Raw genomic sequence first — 15,290 nt, forward strand, 5'->3', positions numbered from 1 at the left:
TTTCCCTACATCAACAACCCTGTGAGGTGTGTTGGACTGTGAAAGAATGACTGGCTCAGAGTCATCCAGTTGGCTTTCATGGTTAAGATAGCACTTGAATTCATAGTCTATAACTTCTAGCCTGGTGCTTTAATACCTAGATCAAACTGGCTATCATGCTTAAAAGTTTTAATCTTTCATCATAGCTTTCCATCCTCTAAAATTGAACAACGGAGATTGGGGTGAGCATCTCAATATTTCTATAGATCTGAGATCTTTAGGGGAGAACAGGTTATAATCTTGGGATTAAAAAAAACACATGATTTCTCATTTGGGCAACTTAAAGGGTTAAGATTGGAAGAGCAGAAATGTGCTTCCTCTATAATATCTTCTTCTGTGTGGACTGCTAACCAACTAACCAGTTTATTGAAAGGATAAGTCTGCTGTTTATATTTTTTAGATACTCAAGTAAAAAACAAAGTTTTGGTAAGGAAGAGCTTCCAGATCTAAGCTGCATAATTCTGTACAACTGAATTTTCCAAGACAGATCTGTAATCCTATTTATGGGCTGGGCCAGGTTATCTGCAAGTCCTTCTCTCATGATTGAATACAAAATACATGTCCCAAGATAATGTTTCAAGATTCAATCTGGGTTGGTCACTGGGACTAGAAGCTTTTGGAAGAGAAATTCCCTGAGTATCCAGCACAAGTCTGAAAGCTCGGAAGACAAAACCTCTGGTCCCAATGACCAACCCAGATTGAATCCTGTAAGATCTTCTCTCACTAAGGACATCTATCAGTCCTACCAGACCAGATAGCGTGAATACACTCCTAGTCCCTTCCCGTAAATATTGCAATGTAATGCAAGTTAGAAAAAAATGGCTTTTCCTTATCCTATGGAATATTCTTTCTCTTAAGGTTTCATGGATTATGGATTCAGCAGGCCTCTTCCAGAAAGCACAGAAGATCTGGTTTTCCCCCCAAGTGCTGAGATACGAGGGGGTGAGTGAGAGGTTTTTATGATGTTTTATGTATGCTGGAAATGTAACTTTGGAGCCAGATTTTTAACATTTATGGTTTTAATATATTTATGTATATGCTGTTTTATTAATTGCTAATTAGGAGTTTGATACAAAAAGGCAGCTTTATATTTAAATAAATAAACATTAAAATATTAAATTAGGGTATGCAGCATTTTGTTCCAATAATATTCAATCAGAAAAGTGTGGGAACCTACAATATGAGGTTCAATACGAATATGAGCTCTAAATGCACTGTTTCCTGCTCTGCTAATAAAATACATTTTTCAGCATCCCATTTTCTTCTAGGGTTTTTTCCAACAAAAATGCAGAAAGCATTAGTTAACTCAGAAGGAAAAAAACTAGTATTTTTTTTCTTTCAAAAGAATTTCATTTTTTTTACTTCCAATACACAAAAAGTGTACAGAGCACAATAGCAACAGATGCACTTAAAAGCCAAATAATTTTGTAAAAAAGAAGAAGAAAATATAACGATGAAATGTTTATTTCTAGAATTCAGCTCTCTTTTAAAGCCAGTGCACTTACTTAACTGTAGCAAGTCAGGGGTGGCAATTTGCCAAGAGGTGGTGCCTTGCTTGTAGAAACTTGTGCAACAGCATAAATCACAAACATAGGCCAAAGCTGTTTTCTTTGTAGGCTTCACTCATGTTGCCTGCAGCTATCGCTGCTTGCAACTCTATTTAATCACTGTAATTATTTCCAATGTGTCTATCTGGGCAATCTTGAGCTTTATGAGAATGTTATTCATAGCTTATCAGTTTAGAATCTTGAGGGTCCCATTCCTTTCTCCCCAAGGGTCTCTACTAAGCCGGTTTCATTGGAATCAGGGCAGAGGGATGCTTGTAATGTTTATATCTTTATTTTGAATTACAGGCCTTTAAAAAAAAAACCCTAAGTCTCTGAAACTAATCAGATCTTGAAATCTCAGCAGAGGCTATAATTTCCTGGTAGGAAATTAAGGACCATATATTGTTTGTGAAAAGGGAGTACCTACAGAGATCCTGATTGGCTTCTTGGTTTACATCTTAATTTGCTGACTGTGTAAAGATTGTTTGCCCAAAGGATTGACAAGTATATAGAAATGGCATTCACTCTGGTTAAATAGATACTTCCTATGGGAGATTTTTAAAAAGGGATTTAACATAATAAGAATGCTTTGCAAGTTAATTTTGTCAAGTGATGAATTGTGGGCAGTATATTCTGAAACGGATTCTGCTGTGATTGACATCAGAGGGTACAAACCTCTACAAATGAATCTTGTTCCAATTTCTCCACTGGAAAGAATCTACAAATGAAAGTGGGAACAATTTTACAAATAAATTGAATATAGAAGAATGGAACTATTTAGATATATAATATTGGTTAAAAAAATGCTGTCAGCATTCTAGCAACCCTCCTTTTCAACCAATAACTTCCAGATAGACATCTCTCAAAGATTGCTTTATTTGGATAGTAACTGGCACATCTGTGGAATCTCAAATCTGAACGTTTCCGGCTTCCTTACAATATTCAAAACTACAAATCCACACACACACACCTTGGCCGTCATCACATCACAAGGCCCAATCATGATCCGTCCTAAAGTAAGATTCTTATTTCATTCTGCACCATACTCAATGACCTTGAACTAGCAAAAGAATTTTATTTTTCTACTTAGAGATACTCAATTGAATCCTCCCCTCCCACTTTCTCAGGCTTGTGGCAGCGTGGGAGCATCAAATTTCAATATGGCTTCCAAAGCTGACAATTGCACTATCTTTAGTTCCAGAGGGCACAGTTCTCTAAATGCTTTTGACAGATGTTGGAAGAAATATCCTTCTGGGTTCAGTTCCAAGTGGGAAAAAGAAATTGGAAACATAGAGGCTGTTTGGAAGGTTTAATATCAGGACCACATGGCTTGAAGCTTCAGAGAAGGATGATCACATGCTCCAAGGTGAGGTGCTGAGGTGCTGAGAGTGCCTGGGTTTTATATCTTTTGTTGGGATTTGAATTTGAGCTTGTATTCTGATTGGTTGTCAGACTCCCATGAGGAACAATTCTGTAGGCTGTCCTGAGTTCCAGGCTTGGTTGAGCCTTGCTGGATGATGATGTAATGAAAGGGCTTTGGGTAATTCCTAATGGCTCTGTCTGAAGAAGGTAGATCTTTTGTTGTGTAGAATAGACTGGCTCAGGCCTTAATGGCCCACCCATTAACAAAGGTGGGGGTGAGTTTCTGCTTCTGAGGTGAGTTTCTGCTTCTGAGGTGAGTTTCTGCTTCTGAGTTTCTACTCTTTTTTAGAGGAAATATTCTGCCTTTTTAATATTTCCTAGGCTATTTCAATTTTCTAGAAGAGGGGTCGGTGCTAACTCCCTACAATGAATAGTGGAGATGCTGAATATTTTTTGAAAAATATAAAATGTAGTCATCATGGTAGAAGAAGACAAGTTGTGTTGTGGTCAGGTCTGTCTTGTAGTCATATAGAAGTACATAAGCAACAATCTAACCCTCATTTCTTTTGGCTGGAACTTGACACTGGCTTAGCATAGTGGTTAAAGTGTTGGATTATGCCCAGGTAAATCCAGGTTCAACACTATATACATCTGCAAAAATGTATAGGGAGATTTCAAATTAGTTGTCTCTTAGGGTGGTTGTTGTCAGAATAAACTTGGAAAAGAATGATGTGCACTGCTTTGAGCTCCTAGAGGAAAATTTTGTAACATTTCTAATAAATGGTTTTAAAGAGAATATTACCTTAATGGAGATAAGGTATAGCAAACTTTAGACATGCTGGATCTATACAAGTCCATTCATCAAGGACTGGCATGAATAAATCTGCATATGGACAACATTAGCTGTTAAGAGTTGAGATGGTCTGTTATTCCATTAATTTTTAATTAATTTGCTGCATTGCAAGTTGATTTATCTCAGCCTTCCTGACTATGGTGTTTTCCAAATGTGCGGGGATTATGAAACCCATCATTTGCATGAGAACCCTGGGAATTGTAGTCCTCACCATCTGGAGAGCATCACCTCTTAGTTCATGTTGATGATCTATGCCTTAAATCAGTGGTTCCCAAAGTGGGTGGTACTGCCCCTGGGGGGCAGTGGGATGCCTCAGGGGGGGCGCTAAGAGGCAAGAGACTGGCAGGGGGCGCTAAGAGGTGGCAGGGGGGTGCTGGAGGAGTCCAGCCACACTGAAAAAAACATGTGGCGGCTGGAGGTTTTTCGCAGGCACAGGAGATCAGCGCAGCACAGCGCTGCAGGCGGGATTCACCGTTCCTATCCCGGAAGTGTCGCTTACACTGAGCCGCGACAGGTCCCCACATGGGCCGGGTCAAGCTGGCTGTGAGGAAGGTCTCCCCAAGGAAGCGAGGTAAAAGTGCATGCGCCGCCTCATAGTTGTGTCGCAGGAATTACGTAGGGTAGGCCTTTTGGCATGTTGAGTGTTCTTGATGGAATTGAGTGTCGGGAGGTTTTGCTTGGTGGGCCATGGCCTAGAAGTTTGTGTGAAGTGATGTTGGGGATTACAGGAGGTGGGACGGGCTTTGCTCAGAAGCAGCTGCTGAAGGGGGGCACTCAGAGGTGGCAGGGAGGCGTTTGGAGAACTGGCACCACAGGGTCATCCCATTTACTGTTGCACCGGTGAGGGGCAAGGGGCTCAATGGCATTGAATGCAGCAGTGGCAGCACATTGGGAAAGTCACTTTGGCTTTGCTCTACTTTCCCAAAGTGCTGCCGCTGTCACATTCTGTCTGTCTGTCTGTCCATCCATCCAAAAGGTCTGTCTGCCTGCCTGCCTGCCTGCCTGCCTGCCTTCCTGCCTATTTACCTACCTACCTGCCTGCCTGTCTTTCTGTCTACCTACCTACCAATATAGATCTATCTACCTACCTACCTACCTACATATCTATCCATACATCCATTCAAAAGGTCTCTGTCTGTCTTTCTGTCTTCCTGCCTGCCTGCCTACCTACCTACCTACCTACTTATCTACCAATATATCTATCTACTTACCTATCTATCCATCCATCCATCCAAAAGGTCTGCCTGCCTACCTACCTACCTACCAATATATCTATCTATCTACCTACCTACCTCTCTCTCTCTCTCTCTCTCTCTATCCATCTGTCAGCCCCACAGGCACATCAGGAAAGTAGAGCAAAGCCAATCAGGGAGGGAGGGGGAGAGAGAGAGAGAGAGAGAGAGAGAGAGAGAGGGAAACCTGATGCATCAGATTGAAATGAGGCCTAGTTTAGATTGAGGCCCTTTTCCACATTGAAACATCTTTGGCTTCTATTAAAGGTTTTGTGGACGAAACATGGTCAAGACTATCAGGAAGCTCTCAGATTTTGTTGAGGCTTTAAACAGGATCCATTGAATGAGATCTCCACCCTAAAAATTACTTTTCCCCAATATATTACAGTGCCAATTCTGAAGAAGGCAAAACCAAAATGTACTGGTAAATTACAAGAACACACACACAGACACAGACACACACACACACACACACATTCCCTTCTAACCCTGCTGGAGCAGGTGATTGGACTAGAATAGATATCTCATTATCTTTCTCCTCCCTCCTTCTTTATTTCTTTTTCTTTCTGTCCCTTCCTTCCACCACCCCCTTTCTGTCTGTCCCTTTATCATTCTTTCCCTTTTCTCTTTCTTTTCTTCCTTCTCTCTTTCTCTCTCTCTTTCTTTTGTCTCTCTCTTTCCCTCTCTTAGGCTCACCCCATTGACTTGGTGCACCGCTTCACTCGGACTTGCTTGGGCAGGTCCCTGCAGTGCAGCGGGCTCAGTGGGATGGACCTAGAACATGGCAGTGGCGGCACGTTTGAAAAGTAGAGCAAAGCCAGAGGTCAGTAATTTTTGCTGCAAAGAATCACAAAAGCTTGCACAAGAAGGGACTGTGCACAAGAAGGGACACAGGTCGATGCAGTTCAGCGACATAAAATAAATACAAATAAAACAAATCAACAAGAATCAGCAAAGCATCTCTGATTAGATTCTATTCACTACTAGAATCTAATCAGAGATGCTTTGCCAATTGTAGTGAAATGACCTGCTCCAGAAGGGTTAGAAGAGAGTGTTTGTGTGTGTGTGTGTGTGTGTGTGTGTGTGTGTGTGTGTGTGTGTGCATAGCTGTCAAAACTCCAAAAACAGGTGAAGTAGCTCTGGGGAGACCAGCCATAAATTAGAACACTTGCTAAACAACCAACCATTAAGTGAGGACCACTTGTATTTGGTTTGCCAATTACCTGGCCACGCCCACCGAGTCACATGACCACCAAACCACACCTACCCGGTCATGTGACCAATAAACCACACCCAGCCAGCAAGCCACACCAGCCAGTCACATGACCAGCAAGCCACACCCACCCAGTCATGTGGCCAGCAAGCCACGCCCACCCAGTCATGTAACCAGCAAGCCACGCCCTCAAATTATGTCATGCCCACAGAAATTTGAATCCCACTCCTGGGTGGGGGACACAGAGGATTAGTTTGTAGCACCAAAGGGGGGGTGGACTGAAAAAGTTTGGGAACCACTGCCTTAAATGATTCACATATGTTACTTATACTTAGAACAGGGGTGTCAAACTCAATTTCAGGATTGTGTTTGACCTCAGAGGGCTGGGGGGGTAGCATGGCCAGGGCATGGCCATGTTGGGTGTGACTTGTGTCGGGGGCACCTGTGCTAGCCAATGCTAAAGCAGGACCTCTCAGAGACCTCCCCTCACTCTCATTAAAATCTCTTTCCTTCCTTTCTTCCTTTTCTTCTTTTTCCTTCCCTCTTCTCTCTTCATTCTCCTTTCTTTTTCCTTCTCCTTATTTTTCCTTCCTTGCTCTCTTCCCATCTTCCCTTTCCCTTTCTCCTTTCATGCTCAAATGCAAAAGGGAAAACATTTCTCCTTTTGTTTTGTTTTAAGTTTGTTTTGATAGCCCTCTACCAATGAAAACAGAGCCTGAGAGGCCACATGCAGCCCCCCCCTCCCCGAGCTCCATTTTCTCTGGCAGAGGCATCACAAGCCGGTCCTTTGCTATTTCCAGACTAGCCTTGCAGGCCAGATCTAAGCACTCCACGGGCTGGATCTGGCACATGGGCCCTGAGTTTGACACCCCTGCTCTACATGATAAGGAAACTTATAAAAGCTTCCAGGATTTGAACAAGCATAACTGCTACATACAATTCCATTTCCATTTTGGAAAAAATGGTAGACTTAACACAGTGATGAAGCATAGATGTTGTGTACAAAGGCCTCAGGTTCGTTTGGTTGTTTACTTATTTAGAAAATATAGATAGCAGATTCATTCTGCAGCATCTCCAGGTAGGATTAGGGAAAAGAATCATAAAGAGCTAGAGTCAGTATCAGTAAACCCTGGATGTGTGGAAGCTTTCTTCTAATTCAGTAGAAGGCAATTTCCTGTGCTGATGTTGACATATAATTTCAGATCAGAGATATATTAGCTTTTATCTCAGCCTCCCTGAATTTATCCTTCAAATACATATACCAAAATATCAGTTGTATCTTACATGGAATGTTTCATAGGTGTTACAAATATAATAGTGTTGATTTTGGAAAGAATTACCTTCCAGGAAAACAATTAATTGCAAATCTGTACTCCTCTTTGGGGCTCTGAATGGGTATCCAGTCTAAATCTAGGGCAATTCATAAATGATTTTCTATATGTTTATGATCTATCTGATAATTTTCATTTGAACTGATATAAGGTTATGCTATTTTATCCAAGTAAAAATAAGCCTTGCATTACACACCTCTAAATTAGTTGATTTCCTAGAGGGTTCAGACTTTTTGCTTTATTACAACAGAACTGTAGATGACACATAAATTCTACCATCACAATCAACAACAAAAACAGTTTCCATGCTTTTAAATATCCCTAAATCATGCATTATTCAAAGGTTCCTCAGACATTCCTAATGATTGGAGAAAAAAGTGAGACAAATTAGCAGGATTTTTCTTGGGCAAACATCTATGTCAACACAGATCAAAGTCTCTTGATAAGATTAAAGTACATTTTAGAGGGTCATGGGCATCCACAACAATCTGAGTTTTTGTCAAAATGACAGCACATGAATTGTGACATCCCTTATGTACTTGGGGTGAACCCATCCCTACAAACACCTATGCAGAGGGAGAGATTTTATACATGCATAAGACACCATGAATTGAAGTGTTAGACTAACAGTTTGAAGAATTCTGATTAGTATTAAAATTAAATTTCCAGGGAGTAATTTTGTGCCAAAATCTGTATAAAAATAGATATGTGGGCCTCTTTTATATTTATGGAAGGACCCACCTGCAATAAAACTGAATGCCCAGTTGATTTAAGTAATTGTACCAATGCACGTTATCTGCCACCACCCAAGTGTGTATACAAAACTCTATTGTTAAATATCAGATTTGTTTCATCCTGTGGAAGGAAAAAATATGCTAGCAGATGGAATCCAAAAGAACAATGTACTTTCCACATCAAGAGATGAGAATTTAATAACCACAAATTATTGCAGGTAATTTGGCACAAATTTAGGCTAACCCACAAAAATGCAGTTTTGAGTAGAAAGAAGAAAGAAGCATCCTATAACATAGGAGCCACTCTTCCCATTAATTAAACTGTGATTCAGTTCAATTATAATAGATAGTCACAAATGCCAGGAGATGGAGAATTGCAGCGGAATTGTACATAGTGATTTTGAGCCGGAAGGTTGTATATATAAACAGATAATGTACTCATATGCAGCAAGAGCAATAATATCTTCTAAGTGCTATTGCTAACTAAAACAGTCATTAAATGATATATTCTAGGAATCAAAAAGAGGTAATATCATAGCATAAAGCCTACCAATTAAACAATATTTACAAGGCAGTGAAATGCTAGTCCAATGAAATTTAGCATACGTGGGAACAATGGATGCAGATCCTGACACATAATGCAATGTCTTTTTCTGCTAGCTGATGACCAAGCACTGACAGGTATTATTGGTAGGGAAATTTGGTTTCCTCCCTGCTAAAGAAGCACCGCACACATGTTCTACTGAGAAATGCGAAACATACCATGGATATTCCAGGAATGGAAATGATATTTTATAGATATTATCAGGGGCGACTAACTGATCATGCCAAAGAAAGTTCAGTTAGAACTTGATATTTCTTCTTTCTTTCATTTTTACACAATCACAGCAGGTGGCAGCATATGATTGACCTTATTTGGACGGAGGAGAGAAGGAGGGTCAAACCTAGTTTGGAGATGGGAGATGGTAGGTTGTAGGTTAGCCTGCAGTGTGGAAAAACCTCTTGGATGATTGCTATACTGTTGCCAAGGTAACCGCATGGATGTGTTCATGATATCACTGGGACATGAGGTCAACTCAAAATAATTTGTTACTTTATAGGTGGTGGTTGGGAGGAGATGGTGCCAGAATCCAGGAAAAAAAAAGGGACGAGCTTCAGACACACATTGCAATAGCTTCAGAAAATATAAAGACCCATTTTCAGGTAGTAAAATGTCATGAACCTTCAATTGTATGTTGTAATTCTTAAACATATCAAATAGATATTTTGCAAAGTAAGAAATAATAAGATAGCTGTAAGAAATACAAGTAAGGTAACACAGAAGGAGCTTTTTAAATATTTGAGACACCGTTATTGAAAAGGTAAATATGATTACCTCACTTGAAAAATGAGATGGGGAGAAGCAATTATGCTTGGTTAGCACAGCATATAATCCCTGAATTTAGAAGATTTGAATGGAATATTACTGGAGAAACAGAAAGAGAAAGTAGAAGAACAGAGAGAGAAAAACAATGTTAGAAAGAGAACAAAGCATGATGCAGACACCTGGAAGGTTCTGGATTAGTCTTTGAAGTTTACCACAAGATTATAAGGGCAGTAGAACATTTGATCATCTGCTCAAAACCACACACACACACACACACACACACACACACACAAAAACCCCTCCAAACAAAAACAAAAACAGGTAAGATATTAAAGATAACCTCATCCTCAATGGCAGGCTGTAGATGGTTGACTGGATGTGGTTACAAATTAAACTGTAATATAAGATGGACTTTTCATGTAAGGGTTTCCAGCAGAAGTTGTGGTTGGTTAGCAATGATATTCTTTCATAAAAAACTGAGAATATATTATGGCTTTTTCCTCAGTACCTTAGTGTGGGACTCAGAGCCATTTAAAACCCGTAATTAATGCCAGGTGCATAAACTTCAGTCATATTTTTAAACTGTGGAAAAAATCGTCAGGCCCGAGAAAAAATGAACACCCTCCATTTGCCATTCATTATAGCTGTCAGGCAACCATAAATAGAGGACCAACCATCTGCAGGTGTACTATTCTCATTCTGTTGTGCAATCCCCACAGTTCTTATAACTCTGCTAAATGAAATGTTTGTCCAAGGAATGACATGAAGGACACTGATGACTTAAGTAACATTGCCCAGTCAATTGCACATTAATAGCAAGCTGCAATTTGGCCACCATGACATTTGCAGTTAATAGCAATGAAAACAGTTAACCTTTTTTGTCAGTTGGGAGTATTTATTATGAATCTAGAATGATTTGACAAATATTTTTTACCGAACTCTGGGAAATATAGTTTAGTGGTGGATGGTTGCCATCTCTTTAAGAAATTTCTCAAGAACTTTACTAATTTTCCAAGGTGCTTTGGAGAGAAAACCATAACATTTTAAATGGAATAAAACTGGCATAAAATAATAATATGAATTCTGTACTGGAGAGTGAGTGATTCCTGATATAGAAATGTGTAATTTATGTGTATATTTATTTAACATATAAACATTTTTTGGCTTACGCCCACCATTGTTCACATAATAATTAACATCCAATAAACGTTATGTTAAAATACAACTAGACATATATAATTTAAAATTAAAGATGGTAAAATAAATTCCTCAATGAACTAATGCAATGTGCTCTACCTGAGGCTATGTCTGTAGAGTATCTGGAAGCTACCACTGGTGCACAAGGCAGCTTGCATAGCAGAGATGTTACATGTGCAGCATATAACATCTTTGCTCTGCAAGCTGCATTAGGTGCCAGTTAGCTTCCAGGTCAATTCAAGATGTTAGTTCTCACATTTAAAGCCCCTCATGGCATGACACTGGTTACCTGAGGAACCATCTAATTCGATTGCCCCATTGCATCCAGTCACACAGGGATGGTACATTGCAAATCCTGTTAAAGAATTTTGACTGGAAGGAGGATCCAGCAAGAAACCCTTCTGTGCGTTGCCCCCACTTTGGAACATCTTACTCCTAGAGGTGTGGTGGCCACCCCCACACTTCTGGGTGGGGGGAAGAGACATTCTACAGGACAGATGCCGCAGTAGAAAACACTCATTTTGGGAACCTTTTCCATATGTGCCCCTCCATTTTCTCCTGATTTCTAAAAATTGAACCAGCAGGAAAGATTTAACAGCTCAATAGGACTGTCCAGCATTAATCCAAAATAATTGTAGAAAGAAGATGTGCAGGCTGCTGCAGAGCAAACAATTGAACTCTATTTTTTTTTTAAAAAAACTTGTAATTTGAAAAAGTATTAGCAATAAATAAGTTTCTGTTCACAGCAATGACACGACTTTCTTTTATTAGGTGTGAGCAATTTTAGGGAGGTACTAAAAGGAATGTACATCCTTTGCCATGTGGGTAGACTGTGATGTTCTTGCCTTATTTAGTGATGAGGCAGCCTAGAGCAATTTGTGAATGTGTTATATTTCATTGTATAAATAATCTCTGCAGCAGTCTGTAGCACCCAGACTTTCTATGCTTCACATAAATCTGAGTAAAAGTACCACAAGGGAATTTTTTCCCATTACATTTTTTTTAATTAGCAACATTACTCTCATCTCTAAGGAGATATCTTACCCTTGAGAAATTGTTAGAAAATTTCTTCTCCTTCTTCAGGAATTCTTAGAAGTCTTCCTGTTTCTCTGTCCAAAACTGAGGTGAGGGATTTGAAAAGTCTGTTGGTGCTCAGCTTTTATTTGCATGAGGGAATTTTATTCTCTCAGAAAATTGGTTAATGTGTTGCATGACTGAAAAGGGAATAGAAAATCAAAACCAAAGACTTCTGTTTCTTTTTGCAATTCTTACTCCTCATTTCCCATGGTAGAAGTACACCCCATAACAAGCCTCCAAAGAAAGCAGGAGACTGTGTGTGAACACATGGAAAGGAAAAGAGAAATAGTGAACCCAATGTTACACATAATGCTAAGCTATAATATACCTTGTTTGTTTTTGGCTTTCTGTGATATATGGACCACCCCTTCAATAAGAAAAATGTGGTTGCAGACCACAGTAAAAGGCTTTTAGCAATGCACTAAGCCAAAACCAACAAATCCCATTATGGCTTATTTATGAATTAGAAATAACTGCTCTGTTGCTTTAGGCCAGTGTTTTTCAAACTTGGCAATTTAAGATGTGTGGACTTCAATTCCCAGAATTTCCTAGCCAGCAACATCTTAAATTTGTGAAGTTCAAAAAGCAGTAGATTTATCCCTATTCTCAATTAAGGAAGAATTTCTTTCCATGTCCAACTTTTGATGAAAAGTAGGAACAAGTTGGGGAATAGGAATATTAAATAATAAATACATTTTAAATGAAGAATAGGAACTGAAAGACTAGAAATAAGTTCCTACAATTACCAATTTACCAATCTACCACTCTCTTAATTCCAGTATGAATTCAGATAAGTAATTTTCCCAATGGTGGCTCACGTGGTTAGGATCCTGGGCTGATGATTGGCAGGCTCGTTCAAGATCCAGTTGCTCCACAAGATGGGGTGAGCTTTTGTCACATGTTCCACGCCAATCCATCAATTTGAAAGTGAGGGATCATAAGTAAATAGATGGGTACCACTTCAGTGGGCAATTTAACAGGGACATGAAAACTCCTGGGAGTTTTCTGGGTGTTCCTTTCAACCTGCTCCCAAGACAACTCTTGTAGTAGTAGCACTTTTCCCATTCTTAATTGGACTTACTTTCCTTGAATTCATGCAGGATTCAGCAACCTCTGCTGGATCTATTCACCATCCTAATCTCACACACACACAAAAAAGCATAATACTTCTCAAATCTCAGGACAGGTTTCAATAAGGTCTCATGAATTTTTTTTGGTGGGTGGGCAGTCTAGAAATTGTTTTCAAGGTCTGATGGGCAGCCAAAAAAGACATGGTAGCAGAAACTTACCATGCCAGAAAAGCCATGACAATTGAAGGGAAGGATAGGCAACAGTTCTAAAAAAACACTGGTTTGGGGAAAGCTTACCTATGTTTTAGTTTTTTGGCACAGAACAGAAAATATAACAATCTGGCCATTGGGCTAATGGTACTAATGTCGAACCCTTAACAATTGATTATTGATGGTCTTTAGTCCTTACTCTGTCACACACAGTCACTTTACCCACAGCAATCTATGGGCATTGTGAAGAAAACCTTCTCCAAGATCTGATGTGAAGGCAAACTAGGCTGATCTTGAAGCTTCCTCCACCTCCCCTGCCCTCTGCATATTGACTTCCTTTGCATGCAGACAACACAGTGAATTTTCAACCTTACTTCAGAGTTGTCAACTTGTTTGCTGGTGCCTTGCATTATTTTCTCTTGGCAGACCAGTGACAAAGCACTGTATGGAACACGCCTTTAGAAGTCAGAAATTCAAGCAGCCATGAAAATCAGTTAAGCTTGAACCCATAGAATTTTCCAACAGGTCATTGATCAATAGCCTTTAGATATGTAATGAATAGTTGTACTCTGGATTCTGTCAGATGGTGTTTTCCTTTGGAACTGATAAATTGCACCCTTTTGTGTGAGCCAACTTAGGTTTGAGGCAAGACAGCCTGTGCTGGTATTTGCTTTGGCTCCAACAATGCCATACACTTGCAAAAATACAGCTGGCAAAGGGTGTTAAAAATATCTGAAAAGTTATTTTCATACCTTGCCAAGGGCTTTGAAGCCATGCCCTGTCAGATTTGCATAGAATAGATCTGCAAGAAGAATGATCAGAAATGTTAGGATCATTCCAGAAAAATCTGAACAGATATATTGGTGAGAAAGAAAGAAAATGAAATGTTTAAACCACATTCTCTGTCTTGACTTAGGATACCAATCTCCAGATGTAGTCTCAGTAGTTGCCCTATATAAACAAAGGTGAGATCCACATAGGCCCTGGAAGAGCCATGGAGATTAATATCAGGAATATTGTTTCTATTTCTGTATTCTATAGCATCCCCATACTCTCCAAATGCCTCTAATGATCCAGTTTCTATATAACAGTGCTGGGAAAAGACAAACATTACAACATCTGTACAATTAACCGGGTTGCAATTCATTCTTTAAGTTTTTTTCTTTATTTCTTTTTAAAAACTTAGCACTGGAAGAAAATGTGCTTGATTGTCTGACTGCAATTTCCTAGCTACAGCTAGGAAAAGAGAAGGCAAAGGAGGAGCAGAAATTTATGGTCTTCCCAATTATTTTCATCTTTCTGAAAGCATGCACGAGGCAAAACATTTTATCAATGCAGTTCACTAGCACCAAAAGATGATCACTCAGGCCAGTGGTGGGATTCAATTTTTTTTACTACTGGTTCTGTGGGTGTGGATTGGTGGGCGTGGCAGGGGAAGGATACTGTAAAATCTCCAGTAAGACGTGGTATTTGCCGGTTCTCCGAACTACTCAGAATTTCTGCTACTGGTTCTCCAGAACTGGTCAGAACCTGTTGAATACCACCTCTGTCTCTGTCCCAGTTTTTACCCCATCACCATTTCTTTTCTCAGCTTACTAGATAATTTTAGGAAGCACAGAGACATATTTATAATTAAAAAACATGCAGTAATAAATGACAGAAGACTCAAGAGCGGCTTCTAATAAAAATATTTTTTTAATGGTAAGCGTCTTAATTCATCAGCCATATATACTCATTACTTAGCTTGAATTAAAGCAACACAAAACCCACACAATTTCCTCCTGTGGTTGTGTAGTAGAATGAAGGAACATGAACACATAACTTCAAGGGAGGTAGAAGTAGGTGTGTGAAAGGGCAACACCACTGCAATTATGGACAGCTGTGGAGAAAATTTGCTCAGGATTCCCCAAATTTAGACCAAACTACTGATAAAAGGGAATGATGGGTCAGCAATGCCATCTTCCCCACCTTTATAATATTTTTGGCACATAGTAAAACAAAAACACACCTTCACCATATCAAAACATTTCTCTTGCCCTCTTGCCTTCTAAAAAATTGC

The 15,290-nt window shown here is 39.6% G+C and overlaps 1 long non-coding RNA gene across 4 annotated transcripts in view; it reads left to right on the forward strand.

The window, feature by feature from the left end:
* LOC148127581 (uncharacterized) overlaps positions 1 to 15,290 on the forward strand; it is a 145,175-nt gene that overhangs the window by 120,646 nt on the left and 9,239 nt on the right. For 2 of the 4 annotated variants that reach the window (XR_015743453.1, XR_015743456.1), the window contains 2 exons: positions 898 to 981; positions 9,412 to 9,514. This is a non-coding gene — a long non-coding RNA (uncharacterized LOC148127581). The remainder of the gene's footprint in view (positions 1 to 897; positions 982 to 9,411; positions 9,515 to 15,290) is intronic. The other 2 variants (XR_015743458.1, XR_015743457.1) reach the window with 1 other exon arrangement.

The sequence above is a fragment of the Pseudonaja textilis genome, chromosome 1 (genome assembly GCF_049901715.1).
Source record: "Pseudonaja textilis isolate UNSWEBS1 chromosome 1, rPseTex1.2, whole genome shotgun sequence".
NCBI classification, from domain to species: Eukaryota; Metazoa; Chordata; class Lepidosauria; order Squamata; family Elapidae; genus Pseudonaja; species Pseudonaja textilis.